This window comes from Choloepus didactylus, chromosome 2, assembly GCF_015220235.1.
Source record: "Choloepus didactylus isolate mChoDid1 chromosome 2, mChoDid1.pri, whole genome shotgun sequence".
Classification (NCBI taxonomy): Eukaryota; Metazoa; Chordata; class Mammalia; order Pilosa; family Megalonychidae; genus Choloepus; species Choloepus didactylus.
This window is the reverse complement of record NC_051308.1, coordinates 226,140,372-226,156,534: the sequence shown is the minus strand read 5'-3', so window position 1 is coordinate 226,156,534 and position 16,163 is coordinate 226,140,372. Positions and strand designations below refer to the sequence as shown.

Below are 16,163 nucleotides of genomic sequence, written 5' to 3'. Positions count from 1 at the left end.
GCAGCCTTCAGTAGTGGAGTTGCTTGGTGGGGTGGCAGCCAAAGGGAGCTTACTTTGGTTTACCTAGGCTTACCTGGGTTGCTTGGGGGCTCTCGGCTCTAGTGCTCACCCCTTTAAATTCATCAGGGCTGACCTAAATTAGGGCCTAAACTTTGACTCTTTTCTACTACATACTTCCAAACAAATTATTTGATTGATTCCTGATTTGATTCTGACTATTTAGCCTTTCCAGTAGTTGCACTTTTCCTTTTTCCTTGCAGCTTTATCTGATTGAATAGGCCTAGTTCTTTTCATCTATTGCATACTTTATTTTTTGTTCTCTAAACCTGTTTGCACTGTGACAGTTCCCTCCATGCACAATGCAACATTATATTCCTCATTTTCTCACTACTTTCAAAGTAAATATAATCCCTACTTTTGTTGTTTTTGTTATTGTTTGACACTTATTAGCACTTCTGATTGGCCAGGATGGGATTAATAATGTGTGAAAAATTACTTGCTCACAACGACTGCACTGTACAATGGAGTAAGAATCGTGGTTCCCAATGGTAAGTCTAAAACGATTCACTCTTTCTAATGTCATCTATCGGTGGAGGGAAGAGTTGACATTCTTTTATCTGGAGTTTTCAGTTCTGTGAAACTGTGGAAGTAGAAATTTGAGTGGAAATGCTTCTTTGTGCTCTGTGACTCTAAAAATAATTCCTTAAATATAGTGGATACATTTCCTTGTCAATACATTAAATCTACTTCATTCTTTTAATAGCTGTGTAAAATTCCATACATTTAGGTTTTTCCTAAATGTTTGTTTTTAAATTACAGGTAATGCCACAGGATCTATATCTTTAGGTTTAAGTGTCCATTTCTTTGATTTTTGATGAAGCTGAGCATCTTTTTATGTTTTTTGGCTGTGTCAATAAATAGATTTCTAGTTCCTCAGTTTTAAGTGCTTATGCAATATTATAAGATACTATCACAACTTACCAAGGTCATGCTAAAACGCTGGACATTTGTGTTGTTTCTGTCTTGGCAATCGTAAGTGTGGGCTTTATTGCAACAAGTTTGCAGGAGCGAGTTGATCATCAGAATAAACCTGAGATAATAACCTTGGTCTATAGTCTGGGCAATGTACGATTTTATATATTCAGACTAACCACTTCAGGTTTAACATCACTTAACACAATAATTAGAGGAATGTTTCAAGATTTTGTAACATCAGGCCTATTTCTCTGGTTAAAGGTGGGTCATTTCTGGGTGACCAGCTGTCTGCAAAATGTCTTGTAGTTAATGAGCTGGCCTTTGTCATGAGCTTGGTCAGGAAGTTTCGTATATTTTTATTTTATTGTGGAGATAGAGAAGCTTAATTTAAAAATGTTTGCCCAAATGCTAAGTGTGGTAGATTGAATCATGCCCCCCGCAAAAACATGTTCCAGTCCTAACCTCTGGTTCTGTGGATGTGATCTTCGAAGATCTCATTAAGATGAGGCCAAACTGAAATAGGCCTTAATCTGGCATGACTGGAGTCCTTACAAGAAAGGAAACTTGGACGTAGAAACAGAAGCTGTAGGACGAAACAGAAGGAGACAGATGGCTGTGTGACAGAGGCAGAGATTGATTGCCACCAAGGCATCACCAGAACACCACAGATTTCAAAGTCGCCATGGCTGCTGATACCTTGATTTTAATATTCTAGCTTCCCAAACTGTGAGCCAATAAATCTCTATTGTTTAAGCCAGTTTAAGCCAACCAGTGTGTAGGTTTTTTGTCACATCATCCCTAACACTAAGACGCTGAGTGCCAGCTGAAGTTCTACATGCCTCCCTATTGTTCTAAAGAATAATTATCGAACTGTAGTTGGATAAGCATTATGTCAGAACTATTTTGTTTTCTTTTTAAACAGTGATGTATATATTTGGATGACTGTTTGATCAGGACCTGTTTTATTTATCCACAGGAGGATACAGGGCACCATTTATTGTCAGAAAGAGGAAACACAGGCATCAAGCCAATGGAACAACTTTTTGGTACCGTAAGCATTTTTCTTCTTAGCGTCCAACAAGGGCTTTTAAACTGAGTGCAGTGTGTAGTCTGTGGAGCTGACCAGTACAACTTTAAAGGATGTTATAGCAGCTTGAGTTTTGTTTATAGTTGGTTCTAATGTGATTGTCTTGGTTTATGAAGATACAATATGTTTCATTGATTTAATCACACACTTTTCTTTGAGCAGTCAGCAGATAATTACAGGCTATTTGATATCTTAGGATGATTCCTAAGGAAAGATGCTTGTCTTCTTTCCTCCTTACTACTTTCTTTCTTCCCTCCCTCCCTCCATCCTTTCTTTCTTCTATTGAGGGATAGGATACATATTACAAGGTGCATAGCTTGTATGAATCCTTTACGTGCAGTTTGATGAATTTTACCTATGTGCAAACTCATGACATCCACTGTCAGAGACACCGATATCAGCTGAGCATTGCCTCCTCCTTAGAAGTCTGAGTTTCAGTTCCATGGATCCCATCCCCTAAGCTTCTAAAGTTTACTAATAATTCTAACCTCTTTCCTTTGTTCCCCTGCCCTTAGGGTGAATGGTTGGATGGATGGTTGTTGGTTTATACTTTTGTTTGAATTATTTGCTTGACCGAGTTTTCTATTTAGGTTTTTGTTAGTTCTGAGCCAGGATTAAGTGTTAACTGAGGTTGAAGGAAATTATTTTAGACTAGTGTGCCAGTTTGAATGTATTATGTCCCCCCAAATGTCATGTTCTTTGATGCAATCTTGTGGGGCCAGTAATATTAGTGTTGATTAGATTTTGGAACCTATTGATTGAGTGTTTCCATGGAGATATTATTCAGTCAACTGTGGGCAAGTCTTTGATTGGATAATTTCCATAGAGGTGTTACCCCACCCATTCAGGGTGGGTCTGAATTAAATCATTGGCGCCATATAAATGAGCTGACAGACAGAGGGAACTCAGAGCAACTGAGAGTGCCATTTTGGAGAGAAGCTGCAGCCTAGAGAGGAATGTCCTGGGAGCAAGCCATTTTGAAACCAGAACTCTGGAGCAGATACCAGTCATGTGCCTTCCCAGGTAACAGAGGTTTTAGGATGCCATTGGCCATCCTTCAGTGAAGGTACCCTGTGTTGATGCCTTACCTTGGACACTTTATGGCCTTAAGACTGTAACTGTGTAACCAAATAAACCATCTTTATAAACACCAATCCATCTCCAGTATTTTGCATTTCGGCAGCATTAGCAAACTGGGACAGATTTTGGTACCAGAAGTGGGGTGCTGCTGAGTTTGCAAATACCAAACATGTTGGAACGGCTTTTTAAATGGATAAGGGAAAGATTCTGGAAGAATTGTGAAAAGCTTGATAGAAAAGGCGTAAACTACCTTGAAGAGACTGTTTGTGGAAATACAGACTCTAAAGATACTTCTGATGAGGACTTGAGCAGAAATGATGAGTCTGTCTTTGCTAACTGGAAGAAAGGTGATACTTGTTTTAAAGTGGCAGAGAATTTGGCAAAATTGAGTCCTGGTGTTGGACAGAAGCCAGAATTTGAAAAGGATGAGCTGGGATACTTAACTGAAGAGATTTCAACACTAAGTATCCAGAGTGTGGCCTGGCTTCTCCTTGCAGCTTATAGTAGAATGCGAGCAGAGAGAGATAAGCTAAGAACTGAACTCTTGGGTACAAAAAACCAGAGGTTGATGGCCTGGAAAACTCTGAGCTTCCAGGGGTTGGAACCCCAGAAATTGCAGCCCCATGTGAGGATTTAACCCAATGTGGAACCTGACCACTATTTCAGCACAAGCCAGGATTGGAGATGGAGTTATCCAGAAAGGATTTGTGGGAAGTTCTATTGTCTGATGGCTTTGACCCCTATATGCATCATGCCAAGGCAACGAGATTTTTGAGAGAACTATATAACTGGAGCCATGGCCGGTCTAGACTGGAGGGGACAGACAAGGAACAAATTGAAGGAAAAATGTCTTCAAAGACAGAACCATGGAGATGGAGGTCTGGAGTCAAGAAGTCTCTGGCAGGGAGAATGGAGCAGCCCACACATGTGGAAAGGGTGAGTTTGCCTGGAGGTCAAGGGCAGACATTCCGCCTTGATGCTCAGGAAGAGTGTTGCCACCCCAGGCCTCAGAGAGGGTGGAGCACATTCCCTGGGGATTGGGGAGAGCCTGGCCACCACCCCACTGTTCGGAGAGGATAGAGCCTTTGCCCTGGAGAGGCAGAGTCCGGGTGGCACCCCGATGTTTGAGGAGGGTGGGGCTGAAAAGTTGGTTTCCCCAATGTGTGGATATGTTGGAGCACTCAGCCCAGCATTTGGAGAGAAAAGAGCTGATGCGTAGGCCCTTGAAAATTGTGGGAAAGCCGCTCTCTCAAGTCCCAAGGATGCAACATCATTCTGTAAATGACTCTCAGACTTTGAAATCTAATGGAGTTTGCCCTGTGGGTTTTAGGAGTTTTGGTACCTTAAACCCTGTTTTCCTTTCAGTTTCTCCTTATGGCAGTGAGAATGTTTATCCTATGACTGTCCCTCCTTTGTATATTAGAAGCAGATAACTTGTTCTAAGTTTCACAGGTCCATAGCCAGAAGGGAATTTTGCCTTAGGACAGACCACACCTGTAACTGATTTTGATGGGATCTTGTACTTACCTATTGGTACTGAAATGATTTAAGCTTTTGTGATATTGCGATGGGATAAATGTATTTTGTATATGGAAAGATCATGTCATTTTGGAGTCCAGGGGTGGAATGTGCCAGTTTGAATGTATTGTGTCCCCCCAAACGCCATGTTCTTCGATGCAATCTTGTGGGGCCAATTGTATTAGTGTTGATTAGATTTTGGAACCTATTGATTATTTCCATGGAGATGTGACTCAGTCAACTGTGGGCAAGACTTTGATTGGATAATTTCCATGGAGGTGAGGTATTACCCACCCATTTAGGATGGGTCTGAATTAAATCATTGGAGCCATGGAAACGAGCTGACAAACAGAAGGAACTCAGAGCAACTGAGAGTGTCATTTTGGAGAAAAGCTGTAGCCTAGAGAGGAACTTCCTGGGAGGAAGCCATTTTAAAACCAGAACTCCGGAACAGATGCCAGCCATGTGCCTTCCCAGCTAACAGAGGTTTTTGGACCCCATCAGCCATCCTTCAGTGAAGATACCCTGTGTTGATGCCTTACTTTAGACACTTTCTGGCCTTAAGACTATAACTCTGTAACCAAATAAATCCCCTTTATAAAAGCCAATCCATCTCTGGTATTTTGCATAATGACAGCATTAGCAAACTGGGACAAATTGTATGTTCTTCCCCAGAAGTCAGGCGATTTTATGTAAGGTTACCTGGTGAGTTTTGGGGAGGCCCCGGGAGTGGGAGGGAGAAAAGTAGGATAAGGCCCTTAATAACAGGGACATCTTAGGAAACCATTGTATTTGACAATATTTAGGGCAAACTCAGACCAGGCCAGCCAATAACTTCCTACTCTTTTTGGAAACCATGACCATATGGTTGGAGCCTCTGAGTTATAGAGATAGGTAGAGAGAACAATCTCTGCAGCAAGAAGCAACAAGACCACATGTGGTCTGTTCTGGTTTGCTAATGCTGCCTTTTCCCAAAACACCAGAAATGGATTGGCTTTTATAAAGGGGGTTTATTTGGTTACAAAGTTACAGTCTTAAGGCCATGAAGTGTCCAAGGTAAGTCATAAACAATCGGGTACCTTCACTGGAGGATGGCCAATGGCGTCCAGAAAACCTCTGTTAGTTGAGAAGGCACGTGGCTGGTGACTGTTCAGAGTTATGGTTTCAAAATGGCTTTCTCCAAGGACATTCCTCTCTAGGCTGCAGCTCCTCAAAAATGTCACTCTTAGTTGCTCTTGGGGCCTTTGTCCTCTCTTAACTTCTCCGCAGCAAAAGTCTGCTTTCAAAGGCCATCTCCAAAATGTCTCTGTAAGCTGCAGCTCCTCTTTCAGCTCCTGTGCATTCTTCAAAGTGTCCTTGGCTGTAGCAAGCTCACTCCTGTCTGAGCTTATACAGTGCTCCAGTAAACTAATCAAGGCCCATGCTGAACGGGTGGAGCTACACCTCCATGGGAATTATCTAATCAGAGTTATCACCTACAGTTGGGTGGGGCAAATCTCCATGGAAACAATCCAAGAATTACAATCTAATCAACACTAATACATCTGCCCACACAAGATTGCATCAAAGATAATGGCATTTTGGGGGACATAATTCATCCAAATTGGCACATAGTCATTGTCCAAACACCAGAATCAATGCAGCAGTTTTCCATCTGGTTAGAGAACAAGTCAATGAATTAGGATCCAAAGATGTTTCAGAGAGGAGCTCTGATAGAAAAGTTACTATTTATTAAAATAATTTATTTGCTAGTCTGTTAGTTCATCCCACACAATTTAGAAGGAGTCAGTTTTTTGGTTTGGACCTTTGAAATTTTGTTAAGATTTTGTTGTCTATTTTTATGGAGTTATAAATATCTCAGGCCTCAGGGACAGTTTAGTCTAAAAATGTATTACTTAGCAGCAGCATAGGTTACAGAGTCCCCTTTTTGAAGTTTTGGCTTTCCAGGGAGAAATAGGTTTCTTGATTAAATTGGTTAAATTTTTTTTTCTTGGTGACGTTTTAGCTGATGATGGTGTTGCATAGACAGGTGTTTGGTGTACTCTGTTCTCTATTTTCTTACTAGTGTTATTATGCTCCTAAATGCTTTAAAAAAAGAGTCTAGTCCACTGGGTCATCGACTGGGTTAGATCCTTTTTACAGAGTGACCTACACTGCAGAACCCTTTACAGCACTATATGGGATGAAGAGAACAAGGAAATGTCTTTCCCAGCATGGATCTAAAGAAATTTTTCTTCTGTGGTCTTTAAAATTGATCCACCAATTGGATGTAAATTGACGGCAGAGGCAGAGAGAGATGTTCTTTAATGTGCAGTGCTGCGTATGTATTTCTGATCATTTGCACAATGTTTCACAAGTTTTAAATCAAATGCAAGAACCCATGAGAGCTTTGCAGAAACTTACAACTTTATGAGTGACATGCTCTTGAATGACTTCTTTTTAATTATTGTTTCTTTTTATAATAATGGTGGTATGCCAGTTTGAATGTACTATGTCCCCCAAAACGCCATTATCTTTGATGCAATCTTGTGTGGGCAGACTTATCAGTGTTTCTTAGATTGTAATTCTTTGAGTGTTTTCATGGAGATGCAACCCGCCCAGCTGTGGGTGATGACTCTAATTGGATAATTTCCATGGACGTGTGACCCCACCCATTCAGGGTGGGTCTGAATTAGTTCACTGGAGCACTATATAAGCACAGACAGAAGGAGCAAGCTTGCTACAGCCAAGAGGGACACTTTGAAGAATGAGAGGAGCTGAGAGAGGAACTGCAGTTTACAGAGACAGTTTGAAGATGGGCTTTGAAAGCAGACTCTTGCCCTGGAGAAGCTAAGAGAGGACAAATGCCCCAAGAGCAACTGAGAGTGACATTGTGGAGAGAAGCTGAAGTCTAGAAAGGAATGTCCTAGGAGAAAGCCATTTTGAAACCAGAACTCTGGAGCCGTCGCCAGCCGTGTGCCTTCCCAGCTAATAGAGGTTTCTGGATGCCATTGGCCATCCTCCAGTGAAGGTACCCGATTGTTGATGACTTACTTTGGACATTTTATGGCCTTAAGACTGTAACTTTGTAACCAAATAAACCCCCTTTTGTAAAAGCTGATCCATTTCTGGTGTTTTGCATCCTGGCAGCATTAGCAAACTAGAACGGGGGTAAATCAGGACGATTTTATATATCTTCTTCTGACAAGTTTGTATGAGCCAGACCAGTTTACCTGTTGGAGTTTCTACAATGTTTATTAGCCAAGAGGGAACAATTTAGGCACTCAGTGTTGTGGTGGCACATATTTTAGCTAAACTTTTTCATAAGAACGAATTATAATTGCTTCTGCACTCTGGGGATCACAGGGAAAATATAAACTATGTTGAATCAGGAAGAATTTTGAGATTTTACAAAACAATTTTTCGAATGAAATGAGTGCCTATATTGCTTGATGTGGAGAGGGCTGGTCTCCAGTGGGGATTAATATCATAAAAGAGTTTCTTAGCAATGGTGGTAGAGACAATATTTGTGCCTAGGAGTGTTTTAATTCTTCCAGAAAGCAAACATTTAATTATGAAAGAGGGCTGATAGTAATCACCCTCAGGACACAGAATAAAGATCATTCACATGCCTCCTTGTTCACCGTCTTTAAGGGCTTACCCTCTTTTCCAACCCAGTTCAGCCCTAAGACCAAAGAACATACTAGGCACAGAGTTAGACATGAGTTTAATTGGACTTATGGACAAGAGGGAGTTTTTCCTGGCAGCAGCCGGCCAGGAAATGGAATTAGCCCTCTGCAAAGAGCAGGGGGTGCCAGGAGATGGTTTATAAGGGCTAGGACAAAGACATTCCATAAGGGTGTGGAACAGAGTTGAGACACAGGGGTGTGGAGACTTGTTATCAATAGTGATTAGGGGAGGGGAGTTTTAATGCTTTGTTTATGATACCATTTGCACATTCTTTCCCCTCCTTTAACGTCTGTACCAGTCAAGTAGGTGACTTTCATGAAATAACTCACTTTCACTATGGAGGGGAGGGGGCAGGGCCCTAGGTCTCCACACTCCACTCCCACGCAGCAGACTACGTTGATCATAGGACAGACATTGCATCCATATTCCACAACAACAGTATGAGAGACAACAGAACACTAGAAGCCCCCCACCCCACCCCACAGAGATAACCCCACAAAGTGATGCCGTCATGGCCAAGAAAGGAATCTACTGATAATTGATAATTATTATGTATGTGTTCTTGTGTATGATTTAAAACTTGTGAAACATTGTGCAAATGATCAGAAATATATACGCAGCACTGCACATTAAAGAATAGGTGTTGCTCTGTGCTGCAGTGAGACTCTAAGGCCATTCTGCCTTTCTAAGCTGTGTGGTTTCTTCATTTAGCAAGCTATAACTCTTTTGGAATCATTAAGTGCTTGGGCAGTGTGATGGCTAAAGCTGCCCATATTTTTCAGTAACTGTTGCAGTTCTACCTGGTGCAAGAATGGCTAAAGGTTAATACCACCAGGGAGTGCATTTTATTCTACATCTAGCTTTAACCATTTCCCAATTATTAGGAGTATGGGGTAAAGAGTCATATAAGGTAGCGGGGACATAGGGCTTTCGCCATGTACAATATCCTATCCAAAGTTATAGGGTAACTAGGGCCAATCCTGTTGCCCACAGGTCCATAGCCATCCTTTAGGGGAAAGGTATGCCCCATGTTGGTTGGAGATATTTTGCCAGTGGAAAAGACTGTTGTTTCGTAGTTTAACAGTAAATTTACACAGTTTTGGGCAGTAGCCACCCCACATCATGAATTCCAATGAGTTGTTCCATACAGACAGGGGTAACATAGTCTATTGTTACAGCTTCTGTTGTCAGCCGCCCTGAACCATCATATACGGCATACCCCAATACAGGTCGGCACTTGTTCACCTGTTCCCATACCAGGGAGGAGATGTAAGCCCCAGTTTCATTACAGGATGATAGTTGGATTTCAGTGTTAAATGAGAAGATTCTTTTCCAGGTTTTCCAATGCACTGAATTCTGCCAGGCCAGCAGGGTTTTTCATGCAGTCCAATTCGTAGGGGTCACAATCCAAGGAAGGCTGGTGGCACCTGAAGTTGGTAAGTCCATGCAAACCCAACATGGGGTTCAATTGTGGGCATGAGTTACCTCTGAAGCCCACTGTAGGAAGGTGTTTGCTAGAGCGCTATGGGTGAGAAGAGAGATGTTTATGGGGAACAACAAGGGGTAATTCCTGCTGATCTTACAATATACATGCTAGGGGTCCATTGGCTTGATAATAAGGCACCAGGCAGAAGAACATATGGGGAGGTTTTAAATACCAGATATTCTCCCCCTGCAAAGCTTGACTCTTCTACCATTACATCAGTTGTTAATTTGGGCATAAGAAGGGTCCACATAGTCATGCATAAAGTTCCTGTGGGAATAGGAGGCCCTGGATTGGTGATAAAGATTTTAACAGATAAACTGAGGTCTTATTACAATATTTTGGGTAACTCCTTTTCCCCAGGGACTTTAACAGATTTTTCTGATAAACTGAGGTCTTATTACAATATTTTGGGTAACTCCTTTTCCCCAGGGACTTGGGTTTCCTAACCAGTTGATCTAGTTTTCCCTGTTTTGTATGGTCTGAGGCACAGGCAACCATAAGTTGTTACTATTTCCCTGCTTAAGCTGTAAGGCAGCTGGCCCTTTAACTTTAGATTCTCAATGCCTGCATTGGTTCCATTAGAATTTCAAAATGGGAAAGTGCAGCAGCCCGAGGTGTTGCATTCAAGCAAGTTAGGGCCTGACAAAGCCTTTTAGTCCATTGTCATAGAGATTTCTTATCTTCAACAGTTCCTTTAGGAAGCTATTCATTTTTTTTATATATGTAGGCCTGTACCTGTGGGGCTATAAGGTAGATGGAAAGGCCACATTACATCATAGCCATAGCCCATCTTGGGTCATTTGTCCAGTGAAAGGGGTCTCCTGATGACTGTCTATTTGTGTAGGCATGCTATACAGAGCACCTCCCCTTTCCAAACAGTGGATGGTGGCCTATTGGTTCACCTCCCCACTGGGAAAGCTAATAAAAGTCCCGTAGCCATGTCTGCAGCAGTAAAAACACCTTGACCCCTCTGAGAGATGACGGGGACCTATGTAGACCACTTGCTACCAGGTCACCGATTTCGACAGGCTGATGTGTCCCATCTGGTGTGGTAGCCTACATGGTCGATGCAGGGAGCATGAGGGGGACTCTTTAGTGATGTCCACTAGCTGCTGGCATGATTGACAGCTGGAACTGCTGAGCCAGATGCTACAGGGTTTGATGCCCTCAGCATCTGCTTTTCTGATTAAACCTCTCCGCTGCTTCCCTGGTTTCAGCTGTGCTGCTCTGAACCCACGCAAGTGCATCTGCTTCCATATTCCTGGGTAATGTGTTGGGAGTGTGGGCAAGGACATGAAAAACAGTTACCTTTCGTCATTGGCAGGTGTTCCAGATGTCTTTCCACAATTCTTATCTCCAGAGGGGCCGCCTATGATTGTCCATTGTTTCTGCTTCCAGGTTGCCATCCAAATTGTAAGGCCTTTGTTAACAGCCCAGCTTTTGATACAGACAGTTAGTGCGTCTCTTGTTCATGCACTATTACCATCCACACTGCTCTTAGCTCAGCCCATTGACTGCTTTGTCTAGTGTCAGTCTCCCACTGTATAATGTCAGTACTGGGTTGCACAGCTGCAGCTGTCCGTGTATGAGGGTGCCTGCTAGTGGACGCATCAGTGTACCAAGGAGACTCGGGAATGGTACCCATGCCTTACATAGTGGGCATTTCAACAGCTATTTCAGGTACAGAGACTTTAGCTGTTGAATCTTCTATATAGGACACTGGTCTGAGAATCTTGTGCATTTCTGCACTCAGAGGGCTGGTATTGAAAATGCTGTGCTGTAGCAGGTAGGGTTTCCATTTGGTCAGTGTGCTTAGTTGGGCACTGCCAGAGCTTGGCTTAGAAGCCATGTTGGTTATCCATCCCTGAATAGGGATATTTTTATCCAACGCTGAATAGGGCATCTTTGTGTCAGTCCCTCTACTTGCAGTAAGGCATTATATGCAGCACACAATTGCATTTCCAGGGGGTTGTATCTCAGTTCTGCCCCTTTCCATAATTGTGACCAAAAGCCAAGGGACATTTGTTTAGAATGTTGCCTCTGCCACAGACTCCACCTGTTCTAGTTTGCTAATGCTGCCAGAATGCAAAACACCAGAAATGGATTGGCTTTTATAAAGGGGGTCTATTTGGTTACACAGTTACAGTCTTAAGGCCATAAAGTGTCCAAGGTAAGTCATGAACAATTGGGTACCTTCACTGGAAGATGGCCAGTGGCATCTGGAAAACTTCTGTTAGCTGGGAAGGCATGTGGCTGGCGTCTGCTCCAAGTTCTGGTTTCAAAATGGCTTTCTCCCAGGATGTTCCTTTCTAGGCTGCAGCTCCCTTCAAAATGTCACTCTCAGTTGCTCTTGAGGTGTTTGTCCGCTCAGCTTCTCCAGAGCAAGAGTCTGCTTTCAATGACTGTCTTCAAACTGTCTCTCATCTGCAGCTACTCTCTCAGCTTTTGTGCATTCTTCAAAGTGTCCCTCTTGGCTGTAGCAAGCTCACTCCTTCTGTCTGAGCTTATACAGTGCTCCAGTGAACTAATCAAGGCTCATGCTGAATGGGTGCGGCCATGCCTCCATGGAAATTATCTAATCAGAGTTATCACCTACAGTTGGGTGGGTCACATCTCCATGGAAATACTCAAAGAATTATGATCTAATCAACACTAATATGTCTGTTTACACAAGATCGCATCAAAGATAATGGTGTTTTGGGGGACATAACACATTCAAACTGGCACACCACCCAAAGCAAAATAAGTGCTAGCTACATCCAATTCACAGGGTAGGTCTGAATCTATGCCCCTCAGTGCTTGTGCCTGTGCTATTGCCCTTTTTGCCTTTTTAAAAGCAGCTTGTTGATAGGTGTCCCATCCCAGGGATGGCCTTTCCTATTCAAAACATGCAAAGGTTTTAATATTTGGGCTGAGGAGCAAAAGGTCTCCAATACCCCAACAACCCCAAGAAAGCCATTAGTTGCTTTGGTGTTTGTGACATGGGGAAACATTGCAACTTGTCAACTACAGAAGAAGGTATAGTTTTTGTCTTACCCAACCATACAACACCCAAGAATTTGACAGAGCAGCCAGGGCCTTGCAGTTTGTCACCATTGACTGTCCATCCCCTACTCTCAAGGTGAGATAGCAGTGAGCCTGAGTCTTCTTTTAATTCTGAAAGAGAGTTACTGGTTAGCATGACATCATCAATACAGTGAAGTAGAGTTACACTTGTGGGACTTTTCCACTTAGCTAAATCCTTTGCCACAAGACCGTGGCAAATGGTCAGGTTATGTACATAGCCTTGGGGAGGCACAGTAAAAGTCCATTGTTGGCCTTCTCAGGATAAGGCAAATGCAGGCTGGCCTGATTTTTCTAGGGAGATACTAAAGAAAGCATTAGCAAGATACAATACAAAATGATATTGACACAATTGGGATCTAAATTCTTGGAATCAACCAGCAATGTTCAGGACTGAGGCATACAATGGTGGTGTTACCTTGTTTAACTCCACATAATCTACTGTCATGTGCCACATTCCATCAGGCTTTCGTTATGGCCATACAGGACTATAGAAAGGTCTGTGGGTGGGTATTATTATCCCCACCTGCTCCAACTTTTTGATAGTGGCTGAGATTTCTTGGTGCTCTCCTGTAAGTTTATATTGTTTTGTAGACATGACCCTCTGAGGTGGGGGTGCTTTTACAGGGGACCATTTTGCCTACCCCTTTAAGCCCACTTTGATCACTCTACACTGGAGGTGGAATTCCCATATAGCGGCATTCTTCAGAAGATCAATTCCTAAAATGTATTTCAGTATAGGGGAAATATATTCCATATACACTTGTTTGTGTGTGTGTGTGTGTGTGTGTGTGTGTGTGTGTGTGTGTGTGTGTGGGCAATCTCCCAATTTGTAAAGTTAGACTGTGCCACTTTGGATTGTTTTCCCCACACAGCCATCTGTAGCCAGTACTGGCTCAGGGAATCAGGCTACATTCCCATAGATTAAGGTATATTCAGTTCCCGTATCTACCAGTGCTAACACTGTTAGTGGGGGACCAGTAAATGGTTAATTCTACATGTAGCCTCCAATCCTGGGGGTCCTCAGCTATTGTTCACACCTGGGGATCCTGACTTCACCCCTACAGGAGAGGAAAGGGGCTTGCCACACCTCTTTAAGGGGAGTGGAGGGCACCCAGGCTTGTGCTCGGTGGTTTCTTTCCTGATTTCCTTTCTCCCTTGGAGGCTTTGGAGCTCACTTTAGTAAATCTCTGGCCCTCAGGCAGTTTGCACCATAGCTTTACAAGGACTGCGTTAGGTTGCTTATCTATAGCTTTTATTTCTGTGCTTGCAACAATGAGATCCACCCACATCTGCTTGCAGGTTACCTGATTAGTGCTGTCATGCTCACAGGAGCCTTTCCCATTACCCTTATTCCCATCCTCCTTTTCTGCAGCCTCTCTGACTCACTGAGGTCAGCTATAACCTGAGCAGCAAGGGAAATGGGCTGTCTTACTAGTGGACTTAGGATAGGCATGAGAGGCCCATAGTAATGGTTGGGGGCAGTATGCAATACCATATTTTTCATTCCTGCAGCAAAAGCCTCAGTGTCAGGACCTACGAAAGCTTTGGCATAAATGGCATGCTTCATTCATAGTCCTCTAAAACATCTTGTAGCTCCCCATAGTTTGCCAATGGGAGTATTGTGTGGTATATCCCCTTCATTAGGCCATGCAGCCTTATACTATCAACCAACCATACCAATAAGGAGGTGGTTTTTGCATTAGTTGAGGTAGCCTACAAGCATTGTAGCGAAGGGTGGGTTGTAATAGACAGCAATTTACTCAACTCCACTCCTGATAGCACTGCTCCCTCTGATTCAGTGTCCCTTAACTTCAGAAGCCAATTGGGTAGGGACTCCTTAGTTTTTTGTCTGTACTGCTGCTTTAAATCATCTAATTCAGCAGCGCTACAGTCTCTCATAATAATGTGTAATTTCTGATCAGGAGGCTGGAATTGTTGAACCCCAGGGGGTTGATCTTGCGATGCTTTCCATTTCTGTTGTATCATGGGGCGCACCTGTTGGGGCTCGTCTTCCTCCATCTCCCATTCTTCCTCCCCTTCCTCCTCCGAGGAAGAGTCTATGGGGTCCCATGTTTTGGATTCCCATCCCGGAGTAGCTAACATCCTCTGGACTCAAGCCTGAGGCAGATTATGGCCTTTGACTTGGGCATAACTGCATGTCAGGGTCACTAACTGATCATCCACTTGGAGCAGGTGATCAGTCAGAGAGTCCTTATATCGTTCCAGTTTTACTTTCTCTTCTAAATGGTGCGCGGTAGTTTTCGCCACTTGTTCTGCCTCAGCAGCCATCTGCAAGGCTCCTAATGGGCCATGCTGTGGCTGCCACTATTTGGCTGTCTCTTTTCTTTTTACTTAAATTTACTTGTCCTGCTATTTGTTCCAAAACAGTTAGCAATCCCGCCGGCATTTTCAGGCTATCCCCATACTCTGTGATGGTCCCCAATTGTCCAGGAGGGCAGCTGCCCCTCCTCACATGGATGACACAGGCCAATTTGGGATTCTCCCCACAGATTCTCCCTTCCCAGGACTCATGCCTGCTGCGGCTGGCAGCTCTTTGGTCTCCTAGCTGGCTTGCCAGTTGTTCCAACCCAGCTTAGCCCTAAGACTGAAGAATACTCTAGGCGCAGAGTTATACATGAGTTTAATAGGTCTTACGGACAGGAGAAAGTACTTCCTGGTGGTGGCCAGTCAGAAAATGGTATTACTGCTCTGCAAAGAGCAAGGAGTGCCAGGGGGTGGTTTCTGTGGGTTAGGACAGAAACATTCCATAGGATGTGAGAACAGAGTTTCAGCAGGGTCTTATGACAGAGGGGTGTAGAGATTTGTTATCAACAGTGATCGGGGAGGGGAGTTTTAATGCTTTGTTTACAATCCATTTGTACATTCTTCCCTCCCCCTGGGGAGGTCTGATGACCTTTAACATCCGTTCCGGTCAAGTAGGTGGCTATGTGCAATAACTCACTTGCACTATGGAGGGGAGGGGGCGGGGCCCTGGGTCCCCATACCCTCATTGTGGGTTTGGCAGACATGACATATAAGGCAGTTGTTCTGAGCTACTGTGCAGCAATTGGGGTTGTGCCGGTCCAGTGGGGAGCTCAAATGCAACATCGAATGGGGCACACAAGCAAGATGGGCAGGAATATCCAAGGAGTGATTTGGTGGCTGTCTTGAATCCAAGATAATTGAGATGCAACATGCATCCAGCATTTCCCTGCTTTTCTTTCTTTCCTTTTCTCCCCATCCCACCCTCAGTTTTTGGGTGTGGTCCTTTAAAAGTGTCAA

The 16,163-nt window shown here is 43.4% G+C and overlaps 1 long non-coding RNA gene across 2 annotated transcripts in view; it reads left to right on the top strand.

The window, feature by feature from the left end:
• The window catches only part of LOC119527782, a 74,958-nt gene that overhangs the window by 8,199 nt on the left and 50,596 nt on the right, over positions 1-16,163 (top strand). For both annotated transcript variants that reach the window (XR_005215470.1, XR_005215469.1), the window contains exons 3-4: positions 451-548; positions 1,952-2,021. This is a non-coding gene — a long non-coding RNA (uncharacterized LOC119527782). The remainder of the gene's footprint in view (positions 1-450; positions 549-1,951; positions 2,022-16,163) is intronic.